Source organism: Mesoplodon mirus (genome assembly GCF_964341445.2).
Source record: "Mesoplodon mirus genome assembly, chromosome: 7".
Taxonomy (NCBI): Eukaryota; Metazoa; Chordata; class Mammalia; order Artiodactyla; family Ziphiidae; genus Mesoplodon; species Mesoplodon mirus.
This window is the reverse complement of record NC_138983.1, coordinates 53,101,828-53,125,904: the sequence shown is the minus strand read 5'-3', so window position 1 is coordinate 53,125,904 and position 24,077 is coordinate 53,101,828. Positions and strand designations below refer to the sequence as shown.

The 24,077-nt window shown below is 40.4% G+C and overlaps 1 protein-coding gene across 5 annotated transcripts in view; it reads right to left on the bottom strand.

The window, feature by feature from the left end:
* Nucleotides 1-24,077, bottom strand: part of PAK1 (p21 (RAC1) activated kinase 1) — a 235,227-nt gene that overhangs the window by 152,360 nt on the left and 58,790 nt on the right. For all 5 annotated transcript variants that reach the window (XM_082627866.1, XM_082627868.1, XM_082627871.1 and 2 more), the window contains one exon: nucleotides 2,252-2,437. The gene's annotated coding sequence lies outside the window, so the exon portion shown is untranslated. The remainder of the gene's footprint in view (nucleotides 1-2,251; nucleotides 2,438-24,077) is intronic.

Genomic DNA, 24,077 nt, shown 5'->3' with positions numbered 1-24,077 from the left:
GGTTCGAGCCCTGGTCTGGGAAGATCCCACATACCGCAGAGCAACTAAGCCTGTGCACAACTACTGTGCTCTAGAACCCGCGAGCCACAACTACTGAAGCCCACGCACCTAGAGCCCGTGCTCCACAAGAGAAGCCACCACAATGAGAAGCCCGCGCACCGCAACGAAGAGTAGCCCCACTCACCACAACTAGAGAAAGCCCATGTGCAGCAAGGAAGGTCCAACGCAGCCAAAAATAAAAATAAAACACCTAAAGTTTATTTTATTATTAACTCTGGTTTAAAAACAAAAGACAAAGGGAATAAGACTCAACCATTCTCAGTGATTATTTGTGAGGAAAATACAATAAGGTATTTTACATGTTTTTGTGGAGGGCCTGCTCTATGGGGAAACTCACACATTGACTTATGAACCAGAAGTATTCATCAATCCAGCCAGAAGTGGGAATGTTAATTTATGTGAGCTGATATGGTCCTGAGTTCATACTGCTCCCTAAAACATTGAGTTGATATGTGCTGCCACCACACACACACACACACACACACACACACACACACACACACACACCACTGAACTTTCTGGCATTTGGGGCTTTTACAGATAGAACAGACACATCCTGGTTGATGTATCTTGACCTCTTGACTTTTTCTTGCACTCGCCTTGCAAATCCACTATCCTGCATCAGCCAGCGTTTCCATTCTCTGCTTCGACACCTGGCTCTGAGAGTGACTGGAAGGCCTCTGAATGCACATGTGTAAGATAAGTGAGTCTGACCATAAGTGAGTGAAAGAAGTTTGATCACTTGGAAAAACTAGTTGTAATCACTTCATGAAAGTGAAAACCTGTGAACACAGATTCTTATAGCAAAGATTAATGTATGTAACTCAGTTCAGCTGGGGACCCTCCTCTGCTGAAAGGTTGAGATAAAATTGGCTTAAACTCCTCTTCTCTCCAACTCCCTATCTTGTGAAAGTCCAAAGCCCTCTTCAAGATTTCAGTTTCTTTCCAGTGATCTTCTGTTATCATAACCACCTGACCTCTAGGCTCCTGGCTCCACACCTCTTCCACTGTTCTGCAGTCCATGGATCCAGACTCAGTCCTATTCTGTTTCAACCCCAACTATTCTGATGTCATCTGTTGTGCTGCAATTTCAATTCTGACACTAAGCAACCAGAGTTATTGTCAGACTCCACAGCTGTAAGGGCACAGTCCCCAACAAGACTGCCCCCACTCCAGACACCAGGAGCAAGTAGGGGCCCAGGCCACCCATACTCCCAACCAACTGGCTACAAATCCAGAGAGTTCCTCCAATCCCCCTCAGGTTCCATAATTCAGCAGAATGACACAAAACTGAGGATAGCACTATACTTACAATTAGAGTTTTAAAGGATACAGATTAGACCAGCCAAACGAAGAGACACATAGGGCAAGGTCTGGAAGGGTCCTGAACACAGAGCTTCTGTGCCCTCTCCCCATGGGATGAGGGCACTTCATCTTCCCAAAATGAGTTCACCAACAAGGAACCTCCACTGAGCTTTGCTGTCCAAAGGTTTATTGGAGTTTCGTTGATTAAATCATGGACCATGCACTTGAACACAATCCTTCTTCCCTCCCTGGAGGTTGGGCTGGCTCAAAGTCCCAACCTTCTAATCAGTGGTTGGTCTTTCTGGTGACCATTCTCAATCTTAAAGCTATGCAGGGTCCCACCATGAGTCCCCTCATTAGCATAAACTCAGGAGTGATCCAAGGGACTCGTGAATAATAAAGACACTTTAGTCACTCAGGAAATTCCAAGGGTTCTAGAAGCTCCATGCCAGGAACTCTGCAAATTATTTTTGGAACTTCTAAATGACTTGAGCAGGGCTGACCCCAGCCTAGTCCAGTGATCCAAACAGGTGACGAAACCCAGATAATCGGTACATTCCATCTCCCCGGCCAGACTGCTATTCAGGGATAGGCTTGAGGGAATTCTTGGTGAGTGAAGAACTCTTACCCCTGGGGCCACTGAGCTGGTAGAAGGGTCAGCCTAGCATTGCTAGTGCCCATCTTTGCCAGCACAAGTGAAAAGTCTGCTTGAGAGTGAATCAAGGCAAAGGAAAACAAAATCAAGAGATGGAGAGAAGACGCAACTATGGATGACAAAGTTTGACTTCCTGAATCCAACCATGTCTAACTAGATATCTGGGTTTTCCCTTAAGCCACATGGAGTTAAATTTCTGTCATTTGCAACTGCAAGAGTGTTGACCAATACCTTCTTTCTTCCCCCTCCTTTTCACAAGCAATAAACCATACTCCTCTCTTTGTTTCATGCAAAACAGCTTCCCCTTGTCTGAGCTGGGCATCTGCTGACATCTGTGTCTGCAGGGCATTTCAAAGATTTTTCATAAAGACAGTTTCCTCCATGTGAGATACATTGGTGTCATCCATTTTTTTCACTCTGTAACAAAAATATTTATACAATCAAGACTGTACTGGATGTATAGTTTCTTATCTGCTTTTTTCAATTTTCAGTCAACAAATATTTATATAAAAACTGTATGCTAGTCATATACTAAGCAACTAACATGCTATGTTGAGAATTTTCCCACATCATTAAAAAGATTTTGTAAATGTAATTTATTATTAACCAGCACAGAATATACAAGCACATAGACAGGTTTCTTTTTTAAGATTTTAATTTTTTTAGAGCAGTTTTAGGTTCACAGCAAAATTGAGGGAAAAGTACAGAGATTTCCCATATACCCCTATTCCCTTATAGATAGTTTTTAAACTGAACGTTTATTGTAGAATATTTAGCTTGTTTCCAAGTTTTATGAATAATGATAGACACATAACACCATCTAACTCTCTCATCATTTCCTTAGAATAGATTCTCAGAAGTAGAATTTCCATAAGAACTTCATTTTTTACCTCCAAAAAATGCAGAAAATATTTACCAATCTCTGTTGCAGTAAAGCGCTATCCCCTCTTACCCCAACTTGCCTGGAGAGATCTGGCCTAAAATACCTTCAGATAGCACAAGAATCACGTTCCTTGAGAGCTTCCTGTTTCCTCTGAGTGCTCCTCCTCAGCTGTCCTTAAAGGGCTGGGGACTGACCAGGCAGCAGGCAGCCTGTCAACCTGGCAGACCTCTGGAGGCATAGTACATATAACTGCTTTAGGAATTGCTGAAAAAAATGGCATTCAGGGCAAGCCTGAAAGGGAGCTAGATGCCAAGACAAGAAAGTCAGCACTAATCATGACCCCATTTTCATTTTTAAGTCTCTTTTTCCCTACTTTATTTTCTTAAGACGCATATGTGATTTATAATGGAAAATTTTAATTTATTGGTAAAAACAACAACAAAAATGAGTTTCTTAAATTCAGTGTGGGACTGGAGATAATCTTCTGGCCCCTGGAAAAGCAGTTGTGAGCTATCTAGCTTGGCAATGCTTCCTACAAATCACTGGCTGACTCAGAAAAATACATATGCACTTTAGTCACACGAAGGACAGGGTGATTCCCTCTGGGACCACCACAAAGGGGAATTGATGACTGTCTTCCAGACCTGGAAGAGGGTCCCAAATTGCAATGTGTGAAAATAAGGGGTGGGCCTAAGAACTGTCAGTGGGAGCATCCAAAACAAAGATTTTTGACTCATTGCAAGAACCTTCTAAGAGGCAGAGTAGCCCAAAGATAAAACCAGCTGCTCCAGGAGATGATGACCTCCCCATCCTGTGAAGTGTTAAAGCACAGACTGGAGGCCAGTTGTCCTGGGTGGTGTGGCAGGGATCCAACTGCAAGGCAGGACAGTGGTTTTCAATCTTTTTGGTCTCCGGACTCCTTTACACTCTTAAGAATTACTGAGGATCCAAAGAACATTGTTTATATAGGTTCTATCTATCAACATTTACCATATTAAAAATTAAAACTGAGAAAATTTTAAACACTTAGTAATTTATTTTAAAATAACATTAGTAATTCCTTTGTACATTAACATAAAGAAAATATTTTACAGAAAATAACTATATTTACTCAAACAAAAAAAATCTAGCAAGAAGAATAGCATTTTTAAAAAAATCTTTTTACTATCTAGATCAATGGAACACAACTGGATCATTATATCTGCTTCTACATTTAATCTGTTGCAATATGTTCTTCAAGGTTGGTTGCAGTGTGGAATCTGAAACCATATCAATGAACTGTGACGGAGATCATAGAGCCTGTGCCCAAAGAGATCACAACTGAACAATAATAAGGGAAAACACTTATTGAGTGCTTACCATTATCCAGGTTATATGTCAAGTATTCTACACACATTACTTCAAACAACTTTATAAAGGAAATTTACCTATTTTTACAGATGAGGAAACTAAAACATAGAGAAACTGTATACCTTACACCAGGTCACACAGCCTGGTGAAGCCAGGATTTAGAGCAATTTAGCCTAACTGTTCTAATCTTGGCTCTAAATCCTGGCTTATTTTACCTAGCACAATGTTTTCGAGGTTCATCCATGATGTACTTCATTCCTTCTTAAGGTGGAATAATATCCCATTGTATGTATATACCACATTTTGCTTATCCATTCATCTGTTGATGGATGCTTCTTAGTATGTTTTAAATAAACAATTACTACGTTCTGTCATAGAGGCAAGCACAGGTTCTAAGAGGGAGAGACAGAGGAGGAGCCACCAATCCAGCTTGGGCTGAGGCAGCCAGGGGCTGGTGCCTGAGCAGAGACTTGAAGGATCGGTGGGAGACATCCAGGAAAAAGACAGGAAAGGGAGGAACCAAGGGACATGTAAGAAAGAGAACCATAGCCAGCCCCATAGGGCTGAGTCAGGTTTGTGTGGAAGAGGGGCAAGAAGTAAGGCTAGAGAGGCAACAACATTGACATTACAGAGTATTTAAGACAGGCTGGGTGCTGTGCAAAGCCTCTTAGATGTTTTAACTTATTTAAACATTACTGCACCGTCTAAAAGAAAACTAGCCTTCTTGAGTATATACTGAGGACCAGGCACTGTTCTTAGTGCCTTGTGTGCAATAATAAATTTAATCCCCATAACAGCTCAAGGTCAGTACTATTATCAATCCCATTTTATAGAGGGGGAAGTAAGGCATGGAAAGGATAAAACAATTTTGCCCAAGTTTATGCTGGTAAGCAGGGATGTGAACCCAGGTTTCAGCAGCTATGCTTATATCCTGACAGCCGAGAATATGAGAACAAGGTAAGGAATTTAGACTTTCACTGGACAGGTTTAGGCAGAAAGCAACTTGTCCTGATTTGCATTTTATAATCATTCTAGCGGCTGTATGGAGAGTGATAGGCAGGAAGAAGACTGGAGGCAGAGAGATCAATTAGTAAGCCAAATGGGAAACAATGAGAATGAGTCAGGGCAGTGCAAATACAGACAAGTGGAGGGTTCTGAGAGATATTCAGGACATGGAATAGTGAAGCGGGGTCAGGGATGATTCCGAGTTTCTGAGAGGATGACAGTGCAATCACAGAGATGGAAGATGCATGGGAAAAACAAGTTTGAGGTTAGAGAGAATCAAGGGGTGAAGATTATGAGATCTTCTGGGACATCTGAGTCTTGGTAGGCCCAGGGAGAGCAATCTGGGCACATAAGCTCCATGAAGGCAAAGATCTCTGTTTCATTGACTGACATGGCCTAGTGCCAAGAACAGTACTTGGCATAAGACACCCAGTAAAGACAATCCAGTATGTAGTTGTTCAATGAATGAGTATGGGTACAGAGGAGAAAAGAGTGTGACCTGGAAGTTAGGAAATTGTGCTGGGAGTTGGAGCTACAGAGATTGTCAATAGTATGTAAAGTGAGGAGAGTTATAAGGACAGAACTCTGGGGACACAATGCTTACAAGACAGGCAGAGAAAAGCCAACTGAACCTTAGAGAGACTGAGGAGTGACCACAGAGAGGGAGAAACTAGGAGAAGGGAGGTTGTCAAAGGCATCTCAAATTTTTAAGGTAAAAGAGACTTTGAAGTGCTTCCCAGTTTATAAAACATACTTTCTCAGATTCTTCTTTTTCTTTTAATTTTAGTATAACATACCTTTTACTAAATATTTTATTGAAGTAAAAATTCCTTTTATAATAAAGTGCAATCATCTTAAGTGTATATTGTGATGAATCTTTGAGTCTTTATGCATCTCTGTAACCCCCATCTGGATCACAATAGAGAAACACTCCAGCACTCAAATGTTTCCTTCACACCCCTTCTCAGTCACCACTCTCCTCCCCACTGGAGATAAGCATTCTTCTGGCCTCTATAATCGTCCATCAGTTCTTGAACTTCTATCAGTTCTTAAATTTCATATAGATGAAATAATACAGTATGTATTATTTTGTGTCCGGCTTCTTCCACTCAATATAATAGCTGTGAAATTCATCTGTAATGTTTTGAGCATCAGTAGTTTGTTCTCAGGTATTTTCAAAAATGTAATTCTTGTTGAGGATAATAACATCTACCTGTAAAGGAATTAAATGGGATCATGCCTAGTAGCCACCCTACAAAATGAATATTTATTGATTACTTAGCTTTGGTTCAATATCAAAACAATTTAATCCTCATAGAGGAATCATTATTCCCTTTTTGCAGAATTTGGTGATATTTTGGAGGGAAGAGAAGAATGAAACAATGGTATGTTGGTAAGCCAGTTTTCTGGGGGGTTGGGGGGAGTCCTTGACTTGGAGAATCTATAATAAATAGACATTCTTCCAAAGAAAACAGACAGATAGCCAACAGGCACATGAAAAGATGTACATCACTAATTATCAGGGAAATGCAAATCAAAACCACAACTGTTATAATGGCTATTATCAAAAAGACAAGAAATAACAAGTGGTAGAAAGGATATGGAGAAAAGAGAACACTTGTGCACTGTTGGTGGGAATGTAAACTGGTGCAGCCACTATGGAGGTTCCTCAAAAAATTAAAAATAGAACTACCAGGACTTCCCTGGTGGTGCAGTGGTTAAGAATCTTCCTGCCAATGCAGGGGACATGGGTTTGATCCCTGGTCCGGGAAGATCCCACATGCCACGGAGCAACTAAGCCTGTGTGCCACAGCTACTGAAGCCTGTGTGCCCTAGAGCATGCGCGCTGCAACTACTGAGCCCACATGCCACAACTACTGAAGCCCACCTGCTGCAACTACTGAAGCCTCCACACCTAGAGCCCACTCTCTGCAACAAGAGAAGCCACTGCAATGAGAAGCCCGCGGACTGCAGCAAAGAGTAGCCCCTGCTCACCACAACTAGAGAAAGCCTGCACACAGCAATGAAGACCCAGAGCATCCACAAAAAAAAAAAAAAAAAAGAACTACCATATGATCCAGCAATTCCAGTTTTCCCAAGAAAACAAAATCACTAATTTGAAAAGATATATGTGCCCCCATGTTCACTGCAGCTTTATTTACAATAGCCAAGATATGGAAACAACTATGTCCAACAATGAATGAAATGATGAAGAAATTGTTTTATATATATGGAATATATATATAAAATATATATTTTTATATATATTCCATATATATATGGAATACTACTCAGCCATAAAAAAGAATAAAAAAGAATGAAATCTTGCCATTTTTGACAAATGGATGGACCTTGAGGGTATTATGCTAAGTGAAATAAGTCAGAGAAAGACAAATACTGTTATGATTCCACTTATATGTGGAATCTAAAGACCAAAATGCATGAACAAATAAAACAAAACAAAACTCATTGATACAGAGAACAGATTGATGGTTAACAGAGGTGTTGGGAGTTGAAGGATGGGAAAAATGGGTGAAAGGGATAAGCAATATGGTGACAGGTGGCAACTAGACTTATTATGGAGATCACTTTTTAGTGTATATAAATATTAAATTATAATGTGCACCTCAAACTTATATAATGTTATATACCAATTATACCACAATAAAAAAACTTTTAAACCATCTAAAGAAAAATCCCTGATTTGTAGTGTTTGCTGATTTTTGTAGTGTAATACTCCCATTGTTGCTGATATCAAGCTACCAATGGCTTAACAACTGGCCTGCAGAATTCTTAGAAATTTAACCATCAGCTCTCCAACACCGATATGAGCCAGTTCCAGCACACCACTGAGTGATTCGCAGACTCTCAAGCTCAGTCCAGCTGAGATTCTTGCTCAAGGTCTCAGACCTGGAAAGACCAGCCTTTTAAGACCAGCCTTTTCTGACCCGAATCCTCTCTGCTTTTTCCCCCTATGTAAAGGATTCTTTAAAAATGAGCTGGCATCTACTGATGGGTGTGAGTCTTACTGATGGGTCTCAAAATGACAAACTATAACTATAAACTAACAAATTATAAACTTTCATTTTCATTAGTCACCCACTAAGTGAATTATCCATTAATAAAATGTGATATTCATAAACTAAAATTGGGCAGCTACTAGAATTTATTAAAGAGTCTAAGTTCAGTATTCCACTAAGAAGTCTGTCTGCCATGCCAATCTTCACAGCCCCTGCTGCTCATTACCTCACCCAGATGGCTGGAATGCTCTTAATTTGGGGAATGGACTCTCTGTTTTCAGAGTATTAAATCCTCGTTGTAGTATTGTCTTCAGTTTGTTGTGATTTTCAATTGCTGATATTCTTCCTCTTTAATTTAAAATTACTGTTAGTTTAGCTTCCCCTTTTTTGTTTGTTAAGGTTGTTAAGTGTTAGAGAACACGCAGTGACACATATTTGCACCAGCAGCATTTTTGTCCTATAATTTTCTAATAACTAGACTTTAAGATATGTATACCTCACGGTTCAATCGTGACTCATCCATACCCTCATTGCTGAAGCTGATGTAAATATTTTCTCTCTAAATTTCATTTTTTCACTCACAGTTCTGTGGTGATGTGTGTGGCTGCCTCTGAAGTGGTGCTGTTTAAACAACTTGCAACACACTCTCAATATAAATGCAATTAAATTACTGGGTTATTATTAATTTACAAGGTGTTGTTTATAATACAAAATTATATGAAAGTACATGTTTCCCCATATGGAAATAATAAATGTAAATCCAATTACACCTATGCCTATATTCTTATATGTGGGAACAAGAGAAACAGGGAAGTTTACTGAGGTTTAGGAACAATTTCCACATGCCATACCAGGCGGTAAGGTGATATAGTTGAAGACACAGGCTTTGGAATCAAAATGACTTGAATAGGGCCTCCCTGGTGGCGCAGTGGTTGGGAGTCCGCCTGCCGATGCAGGGGATACGGGTTCGTGCCCCGGTCTGGGAGGATCCCATATGCCGCGGAGCGGCTGGGCCCGTGGGCCGTGGCCGCTGGGCCTGCGCATCCGGAGCCTGTGCTCCGCAGCGGGAGAGGCCGCAACAGTGAGAGGCCCGCATACCGCAAAAAAAAAAAAAAAAAAAAAAAAAAGACTTGAATACATTTTAGCCATGTGACCTAGAGCAAAACATTTCTCTCTGTCTCAGTTTCCTTGAGTTTAAATGAAGCAAATGCCAACTACCACAGAAAGATATCTTAAAGATTAAATGCATAAAAACAGGCACATAGACCAATGGAACAGAATCAGGAGCACGGGAATAAATCCATGCACGTTTGGTCAACTAATATTTGACGAGGGAGCCAAGAATACTCAACAGGGAAAGGATAGTCTTTTCAAATAAACGGTGCTAGGAAAACTGGATATTCACATGTAAAAGAATGAAATTGGACCCCTATCTTTACACCATTCACAAAAATTAACTAGAAATGGATTAAAAACTTAAATGCAAGACCTTAAACCATAAAACTCTTAGAAAAAGAAAAACACACGTGGACAAAGCTAGTTGGCATTGGTCTTGGCAACAATTTTTTGGATATGACACCAAAACACACAACTGACAAAAGCAAAAACAAAGTGGGACATCAGACTAAAAAGCTTCTTCAGCAAAAGAAATGATCAACAGGGCTTCCCTGTTGGCACAGTGGTTGGGAGTCCGCCTGCCGATGCAGGGGACGCGGGTTCGTGCCCCAGTCCGGGAAGATCCCACGTGCTGCGGAGCAGCTGGGCCCATGAGCCTTGGCTGCTGGGCCTGCGCGTCCGGAGCCTGTGCTCTGCAGCAGGAGAGGCCGCGGCAGTGAGGGGTCTGCGTGCCGCAGGAAAAAAAAAAGAAATGATCAACAAAATGAAAAGGCAAACAGTGGAATGGGAGAAAATATTTGCAAACCATATATCAGATAAGGGGTTAAAATCCAAAATATATAAGGAACTCATACAGCTCAACAGCAAAAAGACTAATAATTTGATTTTAAAATGGACAGAGATCTGAACATTTTTCCAAAGAAGACACACTGATGGCCAACAGGTATATGAAATGATGCTCAACACTCTAATCATCAGTGAAATGCAAATCAAAGCCACAATGAGATTATCACCTCACATGTGTTAGAATGGCTATTATCAAAAAGACAGAAAATAACAAACAATAGAGAGGATGTCGAGAAAAGGGAACCTTTGTGCACTGATGGTGGAAATGTAAATTGTACAGCCACTTTGGAAAACAGTATGAAGGCTCTTCAAGAAACTAAAAATAAAACTATTACATGATTCAGCACTTCTACTTCTGGTGATATGTCTGAAGGAAATGAAATCACTATCTTGAGAGATCTGCACCCTAATGTTCACAGCAGCATTGTTTACAATAGCCAAGACATGGAAACAACCTAAGTGTCTGTCAGTGGATGAATGGATAAAGAAAATGTGACACACACACACACACACACACACATTTTTTTAATTCAACCATAAACAGATGGAAATCCTGCCATTTGCAACATGGAGGGACTTGAAGGTATTACACTAAATGAAATAAGTCAGACAGAAAGACAAATACTGCAATATCTCACTTATATGTGGAAAAGTATATGTTTGGCTTAAAGTATATGTTTTAAGCCAAACATATATATATATGTTTGGCTTTAAAAAAAAAAGCCAAACTCATAGAAACAGAGAGTAGAATGGTGGTTGCCAGGGACTAGGTTGGGAAGAATGAGGAGATGTTGGTCAAAGGGTTAAAAGAAAATAAATTTTTTTTTAAAATTAAATGAGATAATCATAGGCCCCAAAAAGGTAAATGATGTTTATTGTTATTTTTCTCTGTGTGGCCTCCTATCAAGTAAAATCATAGACTTCCCTTCCCTACTGCTTCTCCAAGATTTCACCAGATACACAAATATTATATTGGCAGGTTGACAATACAATCGATCATGCAGCCGAGATATATCTTTTCTAGAAAATCTGAGTAGAATTCATTCTATTTTTAATAACTGGTCACTCTTGTGGACTTGTTTTCTTATCCCAAATTCAGGACTTAAAGGTCCTACTCTTTTCAGCTGGAAGATGCACTATATGCTAGATATAATTGGCAGAGAGTTAACTTTCCGAAGGAGCATTTTTTAAAGAGAAAGCTGTAGCTTCAGGAAAGAAAAAAAGATGGGTGGGTGCTGGTTGTAAGAAGTGATGTTGCATAAGAAGACAGTAACTCTGTTGAGCACCATAATACGGCAATTCAGAGTGAGGGTCATGGAGAGTAGAGTGGTGGTTACCAGGACTTGGGGGATGGAAGTTAGGGGGAGCTATGGCTCAAAGGGTATAAACTTCCAGTGATAAGATTAACAAGTTTGGGGACCTAATGCACAGCATGGTGATTACAGCTAATATCATATACTTGATACAGAGTGTATCTCAAATGTTCTCACCACAAAAAGAAAATGCTAACTATGTTACCGGATGAAGGTGGTAACTAATACTATGGTGGTAATCATTTTGCAATTTATAAATGTATCAAATCAACATATTTTAAACCTTAAAATTATACAATGTTATGTTCCAATTATATCTCAATAAAGCTGGGGGGAAAGTTTTTTTTTTTAAAGAGTGAGGGTCAAGCGAGGCCTGCATTTTTCACACGCTGCCTCAGGGAACACTCGCCCAGTGAAGAAGCTCAGGGTAAAGGCACCACCACCAAAGCAGGAATGAGAGTGACCTGACACCAGGAGGGAGACCCCAAAGAGGCCACAGCCACAGGAGGCCGGAGTCCTGGCCACTGTCACCTTCCCCGAGGGCTTCGACTGGCTCCCTCAGTTCGCGCACCAGATGAGTGCCACCCGATTCATGGACCCTGTCCTGCCTTGCGTTGTCGACCCAGTTGCCCTGTTGCCAGAATGAGCTGAAGTCTAAATATTGCTCAGCAGGACCAGGCATAGCACGGGCCTTTTCTCTTGTGGTTTCGCTTGCCAATGACCACTATCTTGATAATTCCGTGTGACAGACAGGGTCTTGGTGCTCCGGCCTGGTGTCAGGCCTGAGCCTCTGAGGTGGGAGAGCCAAGTTCAGGACATTGGTCCACCAGAGACCTCCCGGCCCCTCGTAATATCAATTGGCGACAGATCTCCCAGAGAATTCCGTCTCAACACTAAGACCCTGCTCCACTGAATGACGAGCTAGCTCCAATGCTGAACACCCCATGCCAAACGACTAGCAAGACAGGAACACAACCCCACCCATTAGCAGAGTCCGCCTAAAATCATAATAAATTCACAGACACCCAAAAACACACCACCAGACATGGTCCTGCCCACCATAAGACAAGATCCAACCTCATCCACCAGAACACAGGCACCAGTCCCCTCCACCAGGAAGCCTACACAACCCACTGAACCAACCTTACCCACTGGGGACAGACACCGAAAACAACAGGAACTATGAACCTGCAGCCTGTGAAAACCAGACCCCAAACACAGTAAGTTAAGCAAAATGAGAAGACAGAGAAATACACAGCAGATGAAGGAGCAAGGTAAAAACCCACCAGACCAAACAAATGAAGAGGAAATAGGCAGTCTACCTGAAAAAGAATTCAGATAATTGAATAATTATAATGATAATAATGACAGTAATGATAGTAAAGATGACCCAAAATCTTGGAAATAGAATGGAGAAAATACAAGAAATGTTTAACAAGGACCTAGAAGAACTAAAGAGCAAATAAACAATGATGAACAACAAAATAAATGAAATTAAAAATTCTCTAGAAGGAATCAATAGCACAATAACTGAGGCAGAAGAACGGATAAGTGACCTGCAGGATAAAAGAGTGGAAATAACTACTGCAGAGCAGAATAAAGGAAAAAGAATGAAAAGAATTGAGGACAGTCTCAGAGACCTCTGGGACAACATTAAATGCATCAAAATTCAAATTATAGGGGTTCCAGAAGAAGAAGAGAAAATGAAAGGGACTGAGAAAATATTTGAAGAGATTATAGCTGAAAACTTCCCTAATATGGGAAAGGAAATCGTTAATCAAGCCCAGGAAGTGCAAAGAACCCATACAGGATAAATCCAAGGAGTAACACGACAAGGCACATACTAATCAAACTATCAAACATTAAATACAAAGAAAAAATATTAAAAGCAGCAAGGGAAAAGCAACAAATAACATACAAGAGAATCCCCATAGGGTTAACAGGTGAATTTTCAGCAGAAAATCTGCAAGCCAGAAGGGTGTGGTAGGACATATATGAAGTGATGAAAGAGAAAAACTTACAACCAAGATTATGCTACCCAGCAAGGATCTCATTCAGATTCGACAGAGAAATTAAAACCTTTACAGACAAGCAAAAGCTGAGAGGGTTCAGCACCACCAAACCAGCTTTACAGCAAATGCTAAAGGAACTATTCTAGGCAGGAAACACAAGAGAAGGAAAAGACCTACAATAACAAACCCAAAACAATTAAGAAAATGGTAATAGGAACATACATATCGATAATTACCTTAAGTGTAAATGGATTAAATGCTCCAACCAAAAGACAAAGACTGGCTGAATGGACACAAAAACAAGACCCATATATATGCTGTCTATAAGAGACCCACTTCAGACCTAGGGACACATACAGACTGAAAGTGAGAGGATGGAAAAAGATATTCCATGCAAATGGAAATCAAGAGAAAGCTGAAGTAGCAATTCTCATATCAGACAAAATAGACTGTAAAATAAAGACTATTGGACTTCCCTGCTGGTGCAGTGGTTACGAATCCACCTGCCAATGCAGGGTACACGGGTACAAGCCCTGGTCCAGGAAGATCCCACATGCCACAGAGCAACTAAGCCTCTGAGCCACAACTACTGAGCCTGCACTCTAGAGCCCATGATCCACAATTACTGAGCCCTCGTGCCTAGAGCCTGTGCTCCGCAGCAAGAGAAGCGACTGCAATGAGAAGCCTATGCACTGCAATGAAGGGTAGCCCCAGCTCATGGAAACTAGAGAAAGCCCGCACGCAGCAACAAACACCTAGCAGAGCCAAAAATAATAAATAAATAAAATAAACAAATTTATAAATAAATAAAAACAAAATAAAGACTATTACAAGAGACACAGAAGAACACTACATAATGATCAAGGGATCAATCCAAGAAGAAGATATAACAATTGTAAATATTTATGCACCCAACATAGGAGCACCTCAATACCTAAGGCAAACGTTAACAGCCATAAAAGGGGAAATCGACAGTAACACAAAAATAGTAGGGTACTTTAACACCCCACTTTCACCCATGGACAGATCATCCAAAATGAAAATAAATAAGGAAACACAACCTTTAAATGACACATTAAAAAACATGGACTTAATTCATATTTATAAGACATTGTATCCAAAAACAACAGAATACACTTTCTTGTTAAGTGCTCATGGAACATTCTCCAGGATAGATCTTATCTTGGGTCACAAATCAAGCCTTGGTAAATTTAAGAAAATTGAAATCGTATCAAGTATCTTTTCTACCAACACACTATGATACTATTATCAATTATAGGGAAAAAACTGCAAAAAATACGAACACATGGAGGCTAACGAATACATTACTAAATAACCAAGAGATCACAGAGGAAATCAAAAATATCTAGAAACAAATGACAATGAAAACACGATGACCCAAAACCTATGGGATGCTGCAAAAGCAGTTCTAAGAGGGAAGTTTATAGCAATACAATCCTACCTCAAGAAACAAGAAAAATCTCACATAAAAAACATAACCTTACACCTAAAGCAATTAGAGAAAGAAGAACAAAATAAAACCTGAAGTTAGCAGAAGGAAAGAAATCATAAAGATGAGATCAGAAATAAATGAAAAAGAAATGAAGGAAACAATAGCAAAGATCAATAAAACTAAAAGCTTGTTCTTTCAGAAGATAAAAAAAATTGATGACACTTAGCCAGGCTCAACAGGAAAAAAAGGGAAAAGACTCAAATCAACAGAATTTCAAATGAAAAAGAAGTAACAACTGATACTGCAGAAATACAAAGGATTATGAGAGATTACTAAAAGCAACTGTATGCCAATAAAATGGACGACCTGGAAGAAATGGAAAAATTCTTAGAAAAGCACAACCTTCTGACTAAACCAGGAGAAATAGAAAAGATAAACAGACCAATCACAAGCACTGAAATTGAAACTGTCATTAAAAATCTTCCAACAAACAAAAGCCTAGGACAGATGGCTTCACAGGCGAATTCTATCAAACATTTAGAGAAGAGCTAACACCCACCCTTCTCAAACTCTTCCAAAATATAGCAGAGGGAGGAACACTCCCAAACCCATTCTACGAGGCCACCATCACCCTGATACCAAAACCAGACAAAGATGTCCCCAAAAAGAACCACTACAGGTCAATATCACTGATAAATATAGATGCAAAAATCCTCAACAAAATACTAGCAAACAGAATCCAACAGCACATCAAAAGGATCATACACCATGATCAAGTGGGGTTTATCTCAGCAATGCAAGGATTCTTCAATATACACAAATCAATCAATGTGATAAACCATATTAACAAATTGAAGAATAAAAACCATATGAACGGGCTTCCCTGGTGGCGCAGTGGTTGAGAGTCCGCCTGCCGATGCAGGGGACGTGGGTTCGTGCCTGGGTCCGGGAAGATCCCACATGCCACGGAGCAGCTAGACCCGTGAGCCATGACTGCTGAGCCTGCGCATCCAGAGCCTGTGCTCCGCAACGGGAGAGGCCACAACAGTGAGAGGCCCGCGTACCGCAAACAAACAAACAAACAAACAAAAAACCATATGATCATCTCAATAGATGCAGAAAAAACTTTCGACAAAATTCAACACCCATTTATGATAAAAACTCTCCAGAAAGTAGGCATAGAGGGAACCTACCTCAACTTAATAAAGGCCATATATGACAAACCCACAGACAAAACCAAAAAAAATCACATTAATGCCTTTTATTTTATTACACATTAAAGTGAAAATATTTAGGTTATATTGGGTTAAATCAAGTATATTATTAAATTTAAAAAAAAAGTAGTGATGGTCACAGAGTCAAGTGTCCTGGGTTGGAGTCCAAATATGTAAAATCTAGGCTTCTCTGTGCCTGTTTTATCACCTAGAAAATGGTGATAATAATACCTAATAGTAATAACTAATACAGTTGACATGAAGACTAAATAATTTAATATAGGTTCCCTCGTGGCACAGTGGTTAAGAATCCACCTGCTAATGCTCAAACACAGGTTTGAGCCCTGGTCCGGGAAGATCCCACATGCCACAGAGCAAATAAGCCCGTGCACCATAACTACTGAGCCTGCGCTCTAGAGCCCACGAGCCACAGTAACTGAAGCCCACATGCCTAGAGCCCATGCTCCGCAACAAGAGAAGGCACTACAATGAGAAGCCCGAGCACTGCAAAGAATAGTCCCTGCTCGCCACAACTAAATAAAGTGCACAAGCGGCAATGAAGACACAACACAGCCAAAAATAAAATAAATAAATAAATTTATAAAAGAAAAAAAAATCATCCCCTACTTGTGATTTGGCAGGTCTTGTTTTAAAAAATAATAATAATAATTTAATACATGTAAAGCCCAATAGAAGTACCCAGGATATAGTAAACACCCAGTGAATGTTAGCTGTTATTGCTATGCATCAGGTCTATTCTAGGCACTAGGTCATAATGAAGTCTAAGATAGACGAGGTTATTGCATTAAAGAGCGTAACTTCTAGGCAAGGGATGTGTCAGATTTCTTGTTTGTTCTCCAAATCCACTTTCCACACTTCTCCACTCCGCTCAGTGCCTCCGGAGCTGACTGTAAGACCACATGAATGAGTTCCCCTGTCTTCTGGTTTCTAATTGTGTGCCCATGCTACCCACATTTTTTCCCAGCAGATTACAAATTCAGGGGTTCCCACGATCCCCTGCTCAGGTTTGATAATTCACTAGAATGATACATAGAACTCAGAAAAGTGCTATACTTTCTTTTACAGTTTATTATAAAGGATACAAATGAATAGCCAGATGAGGATACAAATGAATAGTACATAGATTGAGGTCTGGTACATAGGAACCTCTGTGCCCAGGGAGTCAGGCTTTGTCACCCTCTGGAAACATGGATGTGTTCACCAATTCAGAAGCTCTCTCAATCTTGTAGTTTAAGAGTTTTTAAAACCCAATCTCCAGTCCCCATCACCATCCAGGAAGTCAGAGAGGGGGATGAAAGTGGAAATGAAATTGGTTGCTCTTTCAGCTGACCAGCCTCTATTCTAAAGCCATTTAGGGACCTCATTCTGAGTCATCTCATTAGTATAAACTCAAGTGTGGTTGAAAGGGGCTCCTAATGAACAACAAGAGATAATCCTATCACTCAGGAAACTCCCATGGTTTTAGGAGATCTGTGCCAGGAACTGGTGACAAAGACCAAGTATATATTATACCATAGTCCATATGAAGTTGTATACACATCCAAATCAGGACTCATTTCTCATTTATTTTACTGAAACTTTTAAAAACATCTTTCCAAATTTCAGTTAAAAATGATATATTAGGAAAAAATGATACATTAGAGTTTCATCAACTTTTTGAATAAACTCTCTTCATTTTGTTTGTGTCAGGTTTCTTGTCCAAGTTTTGAAAATGTATTTTCGAATCCTTAAATGTTTCTGTATCTATATTGCAAGAATTTGAACAATTTTATAACAGGTAAACTCTCACTACCCTTTGATTCTTTAAAGAAAAATCCACATTTGTATGTGTGTTTAAACTACCCCAACTGCAAAACAACACAAAAAAGAAACTGTTATAATTCAAACCATTTAATTAGTATCCTCATAGAAAACAGAGCATCTACAAAATAAAAACAGGATGTTATGAAAAGGAAAAAATATTGGAAATTAAAAATATAAATGCCAAAATTTTTAACAAAAGAGTTGTAAGATGGGAAAGAAATCTCCCATAAAGATGGGGGGGGAAACCTGTACAAAATGTGAGACAAAAATACAAAGTCTAACATTTGACTAACAAGAGATCCAGAAAGAGAACAGAAATGGCAAGGACAAAACTGACAGAGAACTAATAGAAAAGAAATACTTGGAGCTGAAGGACATGAGTCCTCAAGTTGGAAAGTTCACAAAAGTCTAGCACGATGAGGGACTCAAAGTCCATACTTAGATTGTTGTGAAATAGTAGGACCACAAGGAGAAAGAAGGGAAAATCAGGTCAACTGCAAAGGATGACCTGGATACCAGAAGACTATTGACAGTGCCTTCCAAATTCTAAGGGAATCTGACTACAATTATACAATTTAAATTAAAAAGAGAAAATCACCAAGAATAAAATAACATCCACATGTCCACCATTCAAAATAAATACATGTTAACATTTTTTCGTTTTTGCTTCAGAAAATAAGTGAAAACAGAGCACCCCATACTCCAAAGCAACCATTCTCATAAATTAGACGTGTACCTCCTAGTCTATGTTTTCACACTTTTACTACCTGCATGTGTAGCTATAATCAATAGATAGTGAGAGTTGTGTATTTGAAAGGTATTTGAATTGAAATCTTATGGTATATCTCCTTCTGCAGTTTGTTTGCCATCTTCTCTGTTCTATCTGCAAGCAATGCACTGCCAGGGGCACATCCAGGCTTCGTGGGGCCTGAAAGTTAGAAAATTGGTGGCGGTGTGTGGAGGCGGGAAGAGGGAGGTCTCTTTAAGAAAAGAATATTACATTATGAATACAAAATTATATCTGACAGTAAATTTTTATTTAGAGTGAGAAAACAAATTACAACAAATTACAACTTTTAAAAAGCTGACACACCTCCATACGCTTTTCCCCCTACAGCTTTTAACTGTTTACTTTTTTGATAACCTCTTCATAGGACAATGATCTTATAATTTTCAATAGAGAGAATAGAAAGATAACTCAGTCTTGTCTCTATGGTTGATCAAAATTCATTCTCTGTAGCTGATAGTTTAGAAAAGTTTCTTTCTGCCTCACACATCATTATCGGTTAGGTCATATAAATTGTTAGGATTATTGTCAACTTTGGGAAAGCCCTGATTTTGCACTCTGACATTTTCCTTTTTAATACCAAACTGTTCTTATTTTGTGGTTGCACCATCTTCTATGAGGATACTAATTAGATGATTCTTTTAAATGTTTATTTCATGTTTTGGTCTGTTCCCCTGAGTTATCTCTGCTTCCTTCAGTATTATTATTTTATCTGTTAGTTTATCTTGTCCTTTATGCCTAGTCATCATTGATTGTTTATACATGCTTGAGAATGAGGAGAGAGAAGAGCTTCCTGTGACTTCTGCGTGGGAGGGTGGTTGGGAGGCTGAAAGCTTTGTTTTATAATGAGCAGGCAGAGAACCAGCCATTATACTTGGAAAGTCTAAAATCCAGACACAGGGACTTTCCTGGTGGTCCAGTGGTAAAGAATCCACCTTACAATGCAGGGAACGCGGGTTCGATCCCTGGTCAGGGAGCTAAGATCCCACTTGCCATGGGGCAACTAAGCCCGTGTGCCACAACTACTGAGCTCACGCGCCTCAACTAAAGAGCCCGCATGCTGCAAACTACAGAGCCCACGTGCCCTGGAGCCTGTGCACCACAACTAGAGAAGAGAAAACCCACACGCCACAACTAGAGAGAAGCCCGCATGCTGCAACGAATGATCCCTCATGCCTCAACGAATATCCCGCGAGCCACAACTAAGATCCGATGCAGCCAAAAATAAAAAATAAATAAATAAATAAAACCCAGACACAGAGGATAGTCCTAATTCATTCTGTTTCTTTAGAATAAACCACCAACCTTCCTGCAAGCTTTGGGGAATATCCTGGCAACCAGACCCTCTGTACCCAGGGATGGGATGGGAGCATTGATGATTAAGGTTTCAGCTCTATAGCTCACTTCTATCATTAGGCCAGTGGTGGCAAAAACATTGAGAACACAGCATAAACAACATCCTCTCTTATATACCTCTAAAACTCATCTATTTGTAGAGGTCTACTTTGCCATCTTCCTTTCAACATGTGAAGGTAAATCTCAGGAAGAGCTATGCCTCTGGAATTTTGCCTGAGAGCTGGTCAATGCCCTCAACCACAACGCCCTTCCTCCTCCATATGCTCACAGCTCAGAAAACACTTCTCAATGCTCATCCTATAGGAGTGTGAGCAAGGCACAAAGATGTGACAAATACTAACGGCACATTTTTAATTTTTAAAAACTAGGTCAGTCACAGACGTGAATAGCACCAAAACACAGCTGCTTTCGAGTTTCTTTTTGTTTTTTGTTTTTTTTTTTTCTGACAAGGTCTAATTATAAGCTGCAAGAACAACTAAATCAGAAGTGTGCGTTTGATTATAATATGAGCATCACCTGTGGCAGGTGGCTTTTGTCTTGACTATATGGCTCCCAGTCCAGAGTGGGAGTAGCCTCCAATTTGACTTAGAAACACAGAGCCCTAAATCCATAGAGTTTGCAATTTGCAATATGCATAAAAAGGTGGGGTGTTCCACCATCATCCCAACACAGAGGTCAGCTCAAACTGGTTCTGTCTATTCCCACTTTGACAGCAGCGTCAGGATTTCCTTTCATGACATCATAACCTCTCCAGCAGGCCATATTCCCTCTCCCTATGTTCTGAGGCTCACAAGAGTCAACGTTGCTAACATATGAAAGGTCAGATGGGGAAGGAAAGCTTGCCAAGCCCTCCAGGGCAAAAGAACTCATTCCAAATGAGATGCTCGGGGGCAGCCCAATTCCGTAGGCCATGCATGGTCCACTCCAGACAGCAGAATGAAGGACAGCTGGTCACTGAAGCAGTTCCCACTTCATGGTTCCTCCTCCCTTCAAACCTCCTGAACCACCTCCCCCCATTTCTGATCTCTCCACATCTTCCTCTTCTGTGGTCCATGGTGAATGCCACCCCCACACTTTTCTCATCCTGCTCTGGCCTGTGGTCATTTATCTGGTCTCTGAGCAGGAAAATCTGCAAGGTTGCAAACCAAACTTTATGCCTGGAGCAGAATTTCTAGCCTTTGTAGGTAGGTGACTCATGTCTGTCATATGGCCAGGAATGGGGATGGGAACCACCATTAGGGATGAAGTTAACAGGTTTGATGATCTCAGTGGTACTGGGAGGACATGGTGAGGGAAGGAAAGATTGTATCTTTTTTTAATGATTCCCTGCTTTTTTAAAAATTAATTTATTTATTGGCTGTGTCGGGTCTTTGTTGCTGCACTCAGGCTTTCTCTAGTTGCGGCGAGCAGGGGCTACTCTTCGTTGCGGTGAACGGGCTTCTCGTTGTGGTAACTGGGCTTCTCGTTGTGATGACTTCTCTTGTTGTGGAGCACGGGCTCTAGGTGCGTGGGCTTAAGTAGTTGTGGCTTGTGGGCTCTAGAGCACAGGCTCAGTAGTTGTGGCGCACGGGCTTGGTTGCTCCTCAGCATGTAGGATCTTCCCGGACCAGGGCTCAAACCTGTGTCTCCTGCATTGGCAGGTGGATTCTTAACCACTGCGCCATCAGGGAAGTCCTAAGATTTCCTGCTTTAATCAACTTTTTTGATCAACTGACCAACTTCTAGTTAGATAAAGGCCTCCTACTATACTATAACTAGCCACAATTCATTGAGTACGTGTGTCAGCACTCTTACATGCTTTTCATTATTTCTATTCCTTTCATAACTCTTGCAAGGTAGGCACTTGTATCTGCATGTTATAAACAAACTGAGGCTCCCAGAGGCTGATTGCCTCACTCAAGACAACTCTGCAAGTTAAATAATGGAATAAGAATTTGAGTGTTAGTCATTTCCACTGGAAGACTAAGAGGAGACCGTGTGCAGAGTCAGACCAATGGGCTATCCAGACTAGAGTCTTTGTGATGATAGCACAAAGAAAGTGTTGAACAAAGGCCTACTTGCAATTCCTTAGCTCATAGGTTAGCTGTGTGCCCACCACATTCCTACCTACTCATATTCACTTATTAGAAACTAACTTTTTTTTTTTTTTTTTTTGCGGTATGCGGGCCTCTCACTGTTGTGGCCTCTCCCGCTGCAGAGCACAGGCTCCGGACGTGCAGGCTCTGCGGCCATGGCTCACGGGCCCAGCCGCTCTGCGGCATGTGGGATCTTCCTGGACCGGGGCACGAACCCGTGTCCCCTGCGTCGGCAGGCGGACTCTCAACCACTGCGCCACCAGGGAAGCCCAGAAACTAACATTTATTAGGTCATGCCAAGTACTGTGCTGAACACTTCACACTTCATCTCATCTGTTTCTTGTTACCGCCTATGAAATGAGAATCATTACCCCCATTTTTCTGATGAAGAAATTGATACTCAGAGTTACTGTGTAAGTTTCCTGAGGTCAAAGAGCCATGATTTGAACCCAACTTGAAGAAATTCCAGAGCCTCCTCCATGTGGCCTCCGTGATTTGGAAACTGTTCCTTTGAAGGCATTCCAATGGCCCCTTTAGGCTTCAGGACAAATCATTTAGTGACTAAATATAAGATAATCTCTGTGCTGATGCATTCCAGGCCTTCAGGATGAGTTACTCAAATGCTAACTGAGAACTTGGATGACATAATGGTGTCAGTGACTAAAAACACCTAGAAAAGTTTCCATTTACATTTGTGAAAATCTGCTTCAGCTCACTAAAGGGCAAGTGGAGCCAAAAGCAGACAGAGAGGCCTGTGCTAGTCTTCAGCTTCTGGAGCCAGGGACTATCTCATTCATCTGTTTCCATAGCCCCCAGCAAAAGAACAAGCACACCATAATTTTTGCCATTTGTTGAGTACTTACTATGGCCCAGATAACCCCACTTAATTTCTACAACAATCCTGCAAGGTAGATATTATTATCTCTGTCTCACAGATACAGACTGTGAGGTTCAGAGAGATTAAGCAACTTGCTGCTGAGTCACAGAACTGGTAAAACTCAGGCTATCTGAGAAGGCTTCTCAGAGGAGATCGATCTGGAGGAAGCATCTGAAGGAGGAAAACATAGAAAAGAACTTCTAATTAGCAGAGCAGGTCCAGTCATAGAGACAGGAAAGAGCAGTGATCTTGCTCATACCTAACTCAACAGCAACCTTTTTGTGTTAATACATCTTTATTGGAGTATTGCTTCACAATGCTGTGTTTGTTTCTGTTGTACAACAAAGTGAATCATTATCAAGCCTTTCCAAAACATTCAATTTAGTTTTCATAGAAATAATAGCTCAATCTCTCTTTACACTCATATTTCACAGATTTACTTTATTTAATTAAATTATACTATGTGTGCCTGGCAAAAATTGGTTTGTTAGCAAACATCACTGACTCCTGGTAAGCATCTAACTAATTGGTGCTGAGTTATTTAACTTCCTCATGCTATATTTTTCTCACCTGTAAAATGGTGGTATTGTAAGGATTTAATGAGTTAATCTATATAAAAATCTTGTTAAGCACTCAGTAAATGTTTGGGCACAGAAGCACACAGGTATGCGTTTGTTGATAAGTTTTCCAGAAGGAATGGAGAGCATCAGTTAATCCTGTGAGTTGGTTACATGGAGGCACCTTAAGAGCTTCTCCTGTACTGGGTGTGATTTTATTAGATAAAAATGCCTGTTAGGGATTATAGAAATCTCCCCCACTCCAAATACTGCCTTTTATTCCCTGGTTTTCTAATTAAATGTGCACTTTGTCCTCAGTATACCTGACACATACCTTATCCAAGAGCCTTCTTATTCACAGATATGGTC